Consider the following 10,583-nt stretch of genomic DNA (forward strand, 5'->3'; position numbering starts at 1 on the left):
TTTCTAGGGCGAGGGAGTTCAGTGAACTCATCCAGTATGAGCACCCACTCAAGTATGCCGATGTCACAACACCGAAGACTGATGAGACGCAGTACACATACACTAAGTGCTAGTCTCAAAAGGGAAAGGCCGGTATCCTCATTATTGGCGTAACCCATCGACTAGGAACAAGGTTTAACTGTTACATTACATTGCTGAGTTATCTCACGATTCTACTAGATCAACTCACAGTAATAGAGTAACTCGTTAGGACTATATCTATGCTGCTTGCATGGGATAACAGATATAGAATGCCAAATAAGATATTTTATTATTACGAACGAAAAACGATTGTTTTATTACAAAGAAAAGAGAAAGACCACAGCCACAAGTTGGCTTGCCGGTCACCTACTCTAACAAAATCCACAACACACGTAAGAATGTGTGAATTGCCTTGCCTCACCTGTACTTGAACCCAATTGATTCTCCAAATCTGCTATTCTCTGTACCAACACAGGAATCTCCAGTGGTATTTGCGCCTCGAGGGAATTAATTTTTTTGATCAGCCCAGGAATGATACTTTTCGATCGCTCGCACATTGCCAGATCATACCAATAGAAAGCTTGGCAACCATTTACCTAAATAGTGAAATTCAGAATTTCAATGCCCACATAAAGTTCTTACATGTTGTAGAACACTGTATAATTTTGACTACCCAAAGCAGTTGATCAAGTACAGATTGCATCAACACATAGGTGGAAAACAATTGACCCAATTACATTGTTTTGAATTGCATTTAAATTTCACCAAGAATAGGTATTTTTCAAGTTTGGTCTGCAGGAGGAACTATCGAAAAATTACACAGAACTATGAAAATGGAAAAAAATCAATCAAAATTAACAACCTTGGTCCGACACATCAATGGGTAAATACGCACTCGCGACTGAGAAACATAAATCCAGACAAAATCAAAAAAGGGTTAAACGTGCGAATAGGCCACGAACAGTGATAAAACTCAAATTACATGGGTCTTTCAGTCATACCCGGTCTGCGCAAGACAAGAATCGGCGCCATGGGTTGGTAGAGGTCCGAGAAGTGTGAATGCGAAGTTGGTTTCCGCACTGACATAGCTCTCGTTGCTGCCCAATTCAATCGAGACCCCTGTTTCCACGGATGCTCGAACTCCGTCGCGAAGTACTACTCCCATAGCTCATGAGGAGAAATTGTAATACAACGACAAACAATGAACAAGCTTTGAGGGAGAAAAAAAAAGTGACAAAATAGGGTTTGGAGAGATATTTATCGGTGCACAACGTATTTAAAAATGGGAGATTGTTTGGTAAAGAAGATGAAGAAGATGATATAAAATATTATATTTTAGAGGCAATGCAGTAATTTTGCTAATTAACACACATTAATCCGTAATATCCACCAAATAAAACATGATTTTTTTTGTTCTGGGATTATTAGTCTCATGTGTATAACTCCAACCAAAAGAAGTATTAATCACTGTGAATCAACAATTTAATCCCAGTATTACATATCCCGTCAACAAATATCTATCCAAACTACCGAACCAAAAGGTCCCTGGGTCTCATCTTTGGTTCACCGGATTGGGTGTCTGCGCATTGAATCCGATTGTATCAATCTCGTCGTAGCTTCGTTGGATTGCCTGTTCTGATGTAGTAATAAACGATAATACCCTTTAAACATTTTAAGGAATAGGATTTGAACTTGGGATTATAATTTGTTCACCTCCACTTCAGAACTTATTTTCTCTGCAATGAGCAGCAACAGTTCGAGCGAATTTTCAATGTTTGGATAATAAGCTAATAAGTGTTGTATGTTTAATTTCGTACCAATTTATTTTTTCGTTTAGTTTTCAATTTCACTAAGATTGTTATGTTTGTTTGCAACATTTCTATGTTTCTTTTACCACATTTGCATCATTGATTAATGTTTATGTTTTTTTGGTTATTATTCATCCAAATAAACATGTTTGGCAATGCCAAAAGTACATAGAATCAACCCCAACCGACAATTAAAAGTAAATCACAACAACGCATCCATGAAAAACATAAATAACATAAAAATAAACAAACACATGAACACACGAGGTAGTGACATCCAATACACCTTTCGTCTCCTCCGCATTATCACCATCTGATGGGTATTCCATTGCAAGAGACATCGGTTCAATCCCATTGTCATTATTTCAGTCAAAAAAGTGAAATCTTTCCATCGCATTATGATCTGCTTGCATCGTCTTCCTCCTGTTCCACCACATTCACATTTTCAACCGTACTTTGATCATTGACGTCGAACCCTTGTGAGCTGTTGAAGGAAATTGCCGCCGCTTGATTCTCGTCTAACACCATCCCACAACTATGGTGGAAAGGGAAACGGTTGGCCGTAAAAACTTATGCAACAAGTTTTCAACCTTTCTCTACAATTGCAATAAAACAAAGTCATGGTGTTGTTACAAAAAAATTGAGTGTCCAAATCTCGTCATTTATGAATTGAAATAAAGCAGTAAATTTGACCTTTGTAAACATGGTTAATAGTAACTTCATTTGCTCTAGTATACATGTCATGATGACGTATAATTAGGTGTACGAGCTGTGTAACCATAGCTAACAATAATTTCATTTGCTCTAGCACTTCATACACCACTAAGACTACAATTTGTTGTTCGGTGTTGTTTGCCATTAAGTTTTGTAATGAATAGTAAAATGTATTGGAGAACAACCAAGCATTTATAAACGAACAAAAGACGCATAATTAAAGGATGCCTGAACCGACTAGCTACAACAATAACAAAGAACTCGGCCCAAACAAAAAATAAATGATCATATACAAAACTAAGAATGACAAGAAAGCTGCAAGCACCCAAGGCAAGTTGCCAAAACACAATATCAATGTTCACTAATTCTCTAAACATTCACCCACTGAACTTGTACAAACCAGGGTATTGGATAGGACGACCGGATGCAAAACCAAAAACAGATACAATTCATGTGAACTCATATACAATTCAAAAATATAATCTAAAAACATAATTCTAAAAAATGAAATCATGTACAATTTAAAAGCAATAAGATTTCATGTCAATCTAAAAATAAATATACTACTTTGATTCATAACATTTACAGTCCAGACTGTAGAAGAAACCAAAAGTAAATAACCGTTGGTATATCCCAATAAACAACTTACCTCAAGCCAAAGAAAGAAGACGGAAAGGGGGTGCTCTGACTACGGGTGGGCGACGCTTCCGAGAACAGCCGGTAAATAACTCCGGTAAAACTCCGCCGCACGACTTATTTAATATTTGACTTAAATATTAAATAATTCAAATATAAGATCTTGTCAAAAATGGTATTCCAAGAAATTGACCAACGAAAAAAAATAAATTAAAACCCTAATCCACGTTTACTTATTACATTATTCTTGTTTAAATCCCTAAAATTCCTCTCTTATTACATCTATAATATATAACAAGATTCAGTAAGAACAATATATATCACTATGGAAAAACAATATATACAGAACTGCACTACTTTTCCCAAAAAAAAAAAAAATTTGGTTATTTTTTCCAAATAATGGTTAATTTCCAACCAAGAATGAGGTAATGTACTACTTTTTCCGAAAAAAATATTCCAAATAAATGCTACCTTTCTCAATCCTTAATCTGCAATATAAAAGAGCTTAAACCCATTGGAGAACTCACCTTAAATCGTCGTGTAGCAGAACCGCGAGATAATCGACAACAACCGTCAACCAGCTGCAACACCGGAATCGTTGGACCAGGCCAAACTACGAACTACTTCGAAACCAAAATCGAAAATCACAAGCAAAACGGAAACAAATTAATTTAATTACGAGATGAAGAACGGATGATTAGAACAATAAAAAAACTGAAACACATATGAACCTAAAATTCTTCAATTTGACTTGGATGCGTTTGAAGAAATTAGTGATTACTCCGGTTAGGGGGGCCTAAAAATGAAGAAAGGGGCGTATTAGACAACCTAGATCAGTCGATTATCCGAAAAAATGCCATCGTGCAATCCAGAACTCGCTTGGGCTGAACCAAAGCTGAGATCCGAGTGGATTAGAGGAACTATCCACCCGGATCAGCCCAACCAAAATGGGCCTAAAGACTTATGTTCAGATTATGATTTCTAGTTAAGTAATGATTAGCCATATGTTCCTTCTTATAAATTAGTAAATCTATGATCATGATATTTTTTCAAGTATTCTAAAATGGTATCATAGTCATACTGTGCTCTTTTGGATTTGTTCGTTGCAATCTTGTTTGTGGTTTTTCTTTTTATTTATCGCGCTTCCACTAAAAAGAAAAACACCATTTATTATTGCTCTTAATTTTCTTTGCAATCTTGTTTATTATGATTATTCTGAATTCTTGCGCTTCTTTGCAAAGAAAAACATCATCAATTATTGCTCTTATTTTTCTTTGCAGTTTAATGATTTATTTTATTTTTCATCTTTCGATCGGTTCCATTGAGAAGCAAAACACCATAAATCACTATTGTTCATCGGTGAATGTATTTTTTCTTCCACCAGTCTCATTTTTTGTGTTTCTTCGACTTTATAGCTTAGATCTCTCAAAAGAAATACCATTAATCACTGTTATACTACATTCGCCGTCGTGTACGACTTTTTAATCACATTCTGATCAAGATATCATCAAAATTGTCGTTAGCCGATCTATGAAATCCATGAAAACCAAACGATCATCGGAGTTCTTAGAAATTCAGCACGCCTTCAAGCGCCGTGACACTCACATATTACGCGCCTTTCCGAAGAAACATCATTATAACTTAGTTAACAACCTTAAATTGCTCTATCATTAATTTTGAGTTTGAGGGGACTAAGAATATATTGGCGGATGGTAATAGATGCAGGGGCTGGATGTGGTCACCCTAAGAGATAAAGATAAAAAAAATGGAAAAATAAAAAAGAAGAAAAGAAAATACAAAATTTTAGATAATTTAATATTAAAATTTGGTAGATATTGAATTTTGCCCCCTACCCCAAGGTTCGCTGCATATGAATTTTGGCACCTTTGATTTATATATTTATCATTACATTATATAATAGGGTTAATAGCATTTTGCCACATGTACTTTGCATGTTTTTTCACTTTGCCACCTTAATTAAAAAAGTTGCACGGGCACACCCAAACCCGCTTTTTTTACGCACATACCCACCTAAGTGCAATATTCTGGCGAGTCTTCTCATTTTTCAGCGCACACGCGATGCACATGCTTAATATAAGGGTTTTTTGGTCTTTTCAACTCAAAAAATGGCGAGCCCAATTTTTTTCTCTTTCTTGCCTTGTCTCTCTCGCACACGCATACACATAAACTTTTCCACATGATCATCTTATTCTTCTCTTCTTTTTTGTGCTTCTCTCAAGAATTAATATTTTTCGAAGAAACTTTGGGTTTGAGGCTTTGTGAATTGGCGGCCATTGCAGATTCGTCTGGATGAGGTGAAAGATCGACTGAATTTGATGAATTGATGGATGAAGAAAGAAGCCGTTTTGGAATGTTGGTGTTTTTGAAAATCAATAAAAATTGGTTGCACGCCATCTCAAGAAAGAATCCCAATGGACGCCATCTCAAGAAAGAAAAATACGGCGATTTGGAGAACATGGCGAACAATTAAAATAAAATTGTTTTGTTTTTAGGGTTCTTATTGTTGGAGATATTAATATTTAATGATACATTTCACTAATAGCTTAAAATTTTGGTTGAGATGGTTATTCAACATGATATCAAAGTCAGGCCAAATGAAAGGTCATGAGTTCGAATCCCACCGCCACCTATTTCAAATATTTTAAGTGCAAGACTTCAAATATAATTCACATGCCCTTGAAGGGGCGTATTGGAGATATTAATATTTAATTATACATTTCACTAATAGCTTAAGCTTTTGTTTGAGATGGTAATTCAACGTTTATTTGAAAAGGGATATTGGGCGAAAAAAATCAAATTAGATGCAGCGGCGTGGGATCCATGGCTAATTGTAGGACGGCCATGCTTACAGTGTAACTGTGAATGAATCGTGAACATAAGAAGAATAGGGGCGACTATAATGGTGACCCATCTCCGATCGATGGCTTCAAAATGGATATGGCAATTTTTTGCAACGATTAATTCCATGATTTTGTGTTCATCAAGATTGATCTTTTCAATGATTTTCTCGGAAACACACAAAAAGAAAATTGCAGGAGAAAACGAGAGAGAACAGAGAATTGAAGAAGACGAAGAAAATCCACTACCTCGTGTGTTTAGAATAAATGAAGGTAAAAATAGGGCCCACGAGTTAATTTTGACATGCAAAGACAAAAAAACTCATGTGCATCGCGCGTGCGCTGAGAAATGAGAAGGTTAACAAGAATATTCCCCTTAGGTGGTTATGTACGTCAAAAGAGCAGGTTTGGGTGTGCCTGTGCAATTTTTTTAATTAAAGTGGCAAAGCGCAAAAAAGGTAACGTACATGTAGCAAAATGCTATTAACCCTATAGTAAATTTCTCTATAGAAAATCAAGGGCGATGCCTCCAGTGTATCATTCCGAAAAATAATTTGTCGACATCTATTAATATGTTCTAGTTCCGCCCTGAATGCAGTTATTAGTAGGTGTTTCAGAGGGGTAGGGGATGTTTGGTTATGTTTCCAATGAGAATTTCTAGTTTTCAAAATTTCTGATGGAAAAAGTAGTTTATTGGTTTTTGTGTAGAAAATGGGAATATGTTTGGATGAAGAGGTATTTTTAGTTTTATGTAGGTGTAGAAATGAGAATATGTTTGGCTGTGGTGAATTTTCTCTACGAAAGAACGTGCAAAAGTAGAATATAATGATTGAGGATGATGATAGTGATTATTATTATTATTATTATTATTATTATTATTATTATTATTATTATTATTATTATTATTATTATTATTATTAGAAAGAGAAATTGGGAGGAGAGAGAGTGTAGATATTAATGAGGAGAGAGAAATGAGAGGAAAAAGAGTGTAAATATTAATGAGGAGTGATGAATATAAGAAGAGAGAAATGAATTGGTGGAATAAAATATATAGGTTAGTTAGTAGGTTTTAGTAGGTTTGGAAATTGAAAAAAGTATGAATAGTGTATTTTCAATAGAAATTTGAGAAGAAAAATGAGATTTTCCGGATAAAATTATCAAACAAACATGATCTCAGTTTTATGAATAGTATAAAATTGGAAATGAGTTTTGGAAATAGAAACAAACGTCCCGTAGTGTTTGCAATTCACTCACTTTTATTAGTCATACCAGTCCAGCACTAAGCCAAAATTTTACAACAAGAATCTGACAATACTGTCTTTCAAAACTAAAAAGGCATCATATCTTAAAATTAAATTAAACCATCAATAGTCCAATGATCTTCTTATTGGTGCATGATTCCTTATTCGAGGCTTTCATTGGAGGCTTTTAATTGGAGGAGACTTCTATCATTATTTCCGTCAAAACTATTCTTCAAACAAAAGTAAAATGATAAAATATAATTAAATAAACCAAATTGTCAGTAATTGTTAATTGTTAACACCTCGATGTTTGTGAAGTTTGACTAATAGTGAAGTAACAATTGTCCCTCGATTGATTACTTAATTTTGACAAGATTAAAATAAGGGATTTGCTTTTTACCGTTTGAAAATTGCTATTTAGGGCATCTCCTGTGTGTTGGGGTAGGGGGTGGGGTGGGGGAGGGCTGAGGTATTTAGTGAGTAGGGATAAGCCCAGGGATAAGCCCTGAGCCCAAGTCAGGCAGCCGGCGCCCGACTTGGGCGTTCGTGCATTATGTTCGAAAATTTTAAAAGCCCTACAAATCGATTTGTAGGGCTTTTAAACATGAAATTGGTTGCAAAATCGAGTTACCCATTGCATATAACACATGTAGGTGTTGAAATTACCTGAAAAAATCGAAGCCCAAGCCCTGAAATTGGTTGAATTCGATGTTTTTCGAAAAAAAAAAAATCTGAAAATTTTGGAATGGGTGGTTTTGGAGAAATTTTCGAATTTTAGGGGTTTTAGAGAGATAAACTGTTTTTTGCTTTGAACGGTAAATAGCAATAGTTAAACCGTAAAGAGCATTTTCTTAAAATAATTAAGAGGAAGTTGCATATGGTTGTGTGTTACAATGATTGAGTGTCACGTTAGATCAATTTCGAATATTTTATATATTTATTCAATTTAATCTTTTACATTTTCTGTCAGTGAAAGACTTTTATATTAAATGGCCTCACTCTATATGACATTTGAAGTTTAATGGTTATTAGGACTAGATACAATTAACTCCCTTGTCTATGATAATAGGTTAGTTTTAATTTATTCATGTTTAAAAAAGTAAGGCCTCGTTTGGTTACCTATATCGGATTATATTGGATTAGGTGAGATTGGATTAATATCCCACTGAGTAATAATTATTTAGTCAGTAAGATGTTTGATTCGTTAAATTAAATCTTTATATTAAATTTGTTAAATTCTGGTATTTAATCTGAATTGTCTAAAAAGTATTTTAATTAACAAAATTAAGATATTATTTAAGGATAAAATTATATTTTCCTCTTTTATTCACCCCCTACAAAATTAATCGCACGGGGGTGGGTGCTACTAATTTAACCAAATAATAACATTTAATTGCGGGTTTTGAGTGTAGTAGCGGGCTTGACTAAATACGAATCTCATCAACCAAACATTTTACTAACCGCTACTATTTAGTTAATAGAGCTTAATAGCACTAAGCAAACGAGGCCATGAAAGAGTTTACATGTTTTTAATGTTATTTTTATAAAGTTGGGGTCTGAAAGATATTAAGCTATTACATATAATAAAATTTAATACTTCATATTTCTAAATTGAAATATTTAGGATTATGAAAGTATCATATATAATTTCAAGATCACATAATTGGTAAATACTATAATTCGGGATATTTGAGATATGTTTTTTGAATGACTAAAAGAAGTGGCCTCGTTTACTAATTCATGATATGTCTAAAATAAGTTTGAATTTGAGCACAATAATTATCGCTAAAATGCTCAAAAATTTGCTCATGTAAATGTACTTGTGCTGGGAAAATTGCAAAAAAAAAAAGACACTTTATGAGACGATAAATATCATCGATAAAGCTTTTAGAGTCAAAAACATTCGTTACATGGTGTAGATAGCTTTGAGCATATACTACATCAATGATTTTCTCCAGACACGTTTGTACATAGTTTTGAGCATATAACTTCCACTCAAGCTGGTTCATCGTTTGGTGGTATGCTTCCGGCCATTGGTACAGTTCTTTGCTTGACATGGATTCATATGCAGTCTAATTAGATTATATGTTTGTGAGAGGGCTAGGGTGTTAGGAGGTGAGTTCCAAGAGCCAATTATGAATTCAAACAAGATTTAAAAGCGTTTAAATTCTTGATAATTGCGATTGAATCTACAACTTACAGTAACGATTCAGATACTTATCCACCAACTGGAATGATGCTAGATTGTTGGATCTAGAAACAAGTAAACGGTGTTCGCCGAAATTCACCTTACGATATTCTACCGTATACCCCGGACAAATTATCTTCTCAATATAGTGGCTATTATTTAAGAGGATTCTAATCTTAAGTCAAAAACTACAGTTCCCAAATTAAACAAGAGATGTCTTAATCTTTTATGAAATTGGAGAACTAAGAGAGAAACAAAAAACATGTGGGCGTCGCTTTTATAATCTCCTTAAAAATATGTAAATTATAAACATTCAAATTCTAAGGGCATCTCCCACCGGTCAATCTATCGGTATTTTTTCACCTAATTTTGGCGTTTTTAGCCTTCCACCCAAAATTATGGAGATTTGATTTTAACCTTCCACTGTGGCCAACTACCATATCACCATATACTCAAATTCTGTTTTTCCACCAAATTTTATGGTGAAGGAATTTTCATCTCCCACCAATCCTCAATTTTCCTATTTTTTTTCCACAAAATCCTATTTTTCCTACCAAATATGGAGGTGGAAATAGGATTTGGTGAAATTAACATCATTTTCCTACCAATCCTTCATTTTCCAAATTTTTTTTTTCAAATTTTTTTTTCGTCCGGACTCCGGCGTTGACTTTTCAATTTTTTTATTTTTTTTTCTTTTGGATTTTTCGCCGGTCTCCGGCGTTGACTTTTTCGTTTTTTTTTTTTTCTTTTCTTTTTTCTTCTCTTTTCTTCCGGATTTTTTCGCCGGTTTCTGGCGTTGATTTTTTTTTAGAGTTTTTTAAGTTTTTTTTTTTGTTTGTTTTTTTTTTACGTCCGTCGCTAAACGTTGACCGTAATTGTGCTGTCACTGACAGTAAATTAACGTAATTATACTGCCAATGATAGTTAATTAACGTAATTATACTTCCGTTGACAATACATTTATGTAATTGTTCTGCCGTTGACAGTAAATTAACGTAATATTATTATTTTTTATTTTTTGTTATTTTTTTTTATTTTGTTTGATTTGTTAACAAGTCAACGTAATTATATTACTGTCGTTGACAGTAAAATAACTGTAAACACAATAATATTACTG

At 34.0% G+C, this 10,583-nt stretch overlaps 1 long non-coding RNA gene across 4 annotated transcripts; it reads right to left on the reverse strand.

The window, feature by feature from the left end:
• Positions 1-1,934: 1,934 nt before the first annotated feature.
• On the reverse strand, positions 1,935-4,046 carry LOC148769124 (uncharacterized). Of its 4 annotated transcripts, none has more exons than XR_016032017.1 (4): positions 3,911-4,046; positions 3,707-3,799; positions 3,193-3,311; positions 1,935-2,419 (listed from the first exon to the last, which is right to left on the reverse strand). It is a non-coding gene; the product is annotated as an uncharacterized LOC148769124 (long non-coding RNA). The 4 variants fall into 4 exon arrangements; XR_016032018.1 differs by having other exon boundaries at positions 3,707-3,802; XR_016032015.1 differs by lacking the exon at positions 3,911-4,046 and having other exon boundaries at positions 3,707-3,900.
• Between the last annotated feature and the right edge of the window lie 6,537 nt (positions 4,047-10,583).

This window comes from Erythranthe guttata, chromosome 7, assembly GCF_056151865.1.
Source record: "Erythranthe guttata isolate IM_541 chromosome 7, IM_541, whole genome shotgun sequence".
Lineage (NCBI taxonomy): Eukaryota > Viridiplantae > Streptophyta > Magnoliopsida > Lamiales > Phrymaceae > Erythranthe > Erythranthe guttata.